Genomic DNA, 2,578 nt, shown 5'->3' on the forward strand with positions numbered 1-2,578 from the left:
TGAAACTTCTTTAGTCCAAAAATTAAGGCCAAAGCCTCGCGCTTACATTGGGCCTACTTTTTCTCTACTTCTGTAAGCGTACGCGACGCAAACGTCATTGGCTTCTCGTCACCCTCAGCTATCTCGTGAAAGATAACCGCTCCTACGCCACATGATCATGCATCGCAAAGGATTGCAAGCGGTTTCTTGACGTCATAGAATGCCAGCACCTTGCTGCTGGTCAGCAGTGTTTTCGTATCCTTAAACGCATCGCTGCATTCTTTCGTCCACGGCCATTTCGTATCTTTTTTCAAAAGCCGGTAAAGCGGCTCTGTGACAGTGGAGGCGTTCTTCAGAATTTCGGAATTAAACTTCCACATGCCCAAATAAGCTTTAAGCTCTGTGACGGTGGTCGGCTCCGGTGCTTCCAAGATTGCCTTTTTCTTTGCGTCCGTAGAGTAAATGCCTTTTTCGGTTACCCTGTGACCCAAGTACGTGACTGCCTTCTGAAAGAAGAGGCATTTAGCCAGATTGAGTGTGATATTATATTCACTAAAACGCTGTAAGACACGATCCAGTGTCTTTTGGCAGTCTGCTATATCCTGCCCAGACACGATCACGTCATCGATGTAACATCCTATGTGTGGGATGCCGTGAAGCACTTCGTCCATCACGGACTGGAATATTGCCGGTCGCACTCGCCACACCGTAAGGTAGGCGCTGAAATTCAAACAACCCCAGACTATAGTGTTTACTGTCAAAAATGGTCGAGACTCTGGAGTTAGCGGCAATTGCTGGTACGCCGAAGAAAAGTCTAGAATAAAAAATACCTTTCCTCCTGCCAAAGCAGGGTACAAATCCTCGGGTCTGGGTAGCGGGTAATGATCTGTTTTCAATGAGGGGTTTACGGTTATCTTATAGTCCCCACATGACCTGATACTGCCATCTTATTTTAAGACTGACTAACGGTGTAGCCCAGTCGCTGCGCATTACTGGCAGCAGCATGCCTGTTTCGACTTGCTCCAACAGTTTTTGCTCAACCTTTTTCTGCAGTGCAAAAGGTACAGTTCTAGCGCAGCAAAATACTGGAAAAACAATTTTTGCTTGGAACTTCTGTATTGTTCTTAATTTCTCACAGAACACCGAAGGGTACTTCTGTTTTAGAACCGACACTCTGTCTTCGAGTGCCACCTGTGCAATTTCCAAGCACTCAATTTTGAGCCGTTGCAGCCAATTTCGGCCAAGTAGCGCTGGTAACCTCTTTGCCTTGTCCTTTACAACAATGACAGGTAACGTCATGCTCTGACCCTTGTACTGAACAGCCACGTCTCACTGCCCTTTAAGTTGCATCTGTTCCGCAGTAGAAGTGCGAAGCGACATTTTCATGGCTCGCATCTTACGTGCGAAAAGTGGGACTGGTACACATGTCTGACACGATTTTAACGTCTGTTCCCGTATCAATTTGCATATTGAAGGGGTGCCCCTCAGTGTTAACGCCCACTTCGTAACATGATTGGTTTGAGTATCCCAAATGGTACACTTCATGCTCAGATTCTTCGTCGGGACATTCAAGCAAGTGCATGCTTTTAGCTTTTGCCCTAACACACTGGCAGAGTTTTCTCAAGTGGCCTACTTTTGAACACTCATGACTAACCGAGCTTTTGTCCCAACAAACTTCCGATGAGTGTCCCAGCTGCCGCATCTTTCACACTTCTCGCTCTTGCGGCCGTGCCTTCTCTTGGGCTTAGCTTGCCTCGGCTCGGGATTCTGTCGACCTTTCACTACGTGCACTGATGCGTCTTGTTCCCTTGACCGGATTTGCGCAATGTCTCGCACCGCTAGTTCTTTATCAAGGGTGATTTTGCATGCGTTTTGAAATGTCAAGTCTCGTTTCGCGAATAGAGCACGCTGAGTCTCTTCATCCTGTGTGCCTTCAACCAGCCTGTCTCGGAGGGCGCCTTGTAAGAAGTCGCCGTAGTCGCACTTCCTGGCTGAGTGTTTAAGTTTCACAATGAACCCTTCGGTGATTACACCATCATGTTGCACGCGTCGATTAAACTTGCACCGCTCCACTATGACCGAACTTTTGGGGCTGTAGTGCTCTTTCAGGAGACCCTTCACTTCTTCATATGACTTTTCTCCCGGCGATGCCGGTACTGTGATATTTCTTAGTACTTCAAAAGTCTGTGGGCCTATTACTGTCAAGAAGACTGAGAGACGCGTTTCGTTGGCTATCTCATTTGCCGTTAAAAAATGCTCAAAGCGCTCTAAGTACGACTCGAAGTTTTGCATTTTGGGGTCGAATCCTTACATCTTCCCCACTGACGGCATCTTTAAAGCAGCACAGAAGTTCGGTACTCCTCCGTTTTCTCCGGAGAATGCTGTTGGCGTTCCTTATGGCCGCTTTGGGCGATGCTGTCCTCCTGGAACGCTGAACGAAGGTCAAGTATCTTTGAGCGTCTGCAGGCGGTAGTCGTACACTGAGAGCACGTACTACGTCGTTCCCTTTTCCTGGAACGCTGAACGAAAGTCAAGGCGATGCTTCTCCTCCTGGAATGGTGATCGAAGGCACCGCTCGCTTGCTTCCGTTCGTCCTTCT

General features: G+C 47.9%; 1 pseudogene; it reads right to left on the reverse strand.

Annotated features, from left to right (window-relative positions):
• Window positions 1–1,608: 1,608 nt before the first annotated feature.
• LOC146172294 (uncharacterized) lies at window positions 1,609–2,310 on the reverse strand (annotated as a pseudogene).
• Window positions 2,311–2,578: the final 268 nt, after the last annotated feature.

Source organism: Amblyomma maculatum, unplaced genomic scaffold (assembly GCF_055883805.1).
Source record: "Amblyomma maculatum isolate TAMU_Amacu unplaced genomic scaffold, ASM5588380v1 scaffold_13, whole genome shotgun sequence".
Taxonomy (NCBI): domain Eukaryota; kingdom Metazoa; phylum Arthropoda; class Arachnida; order Ixodida; family Ixodidae; genus Amblyomma; species Amblyomma maculatum.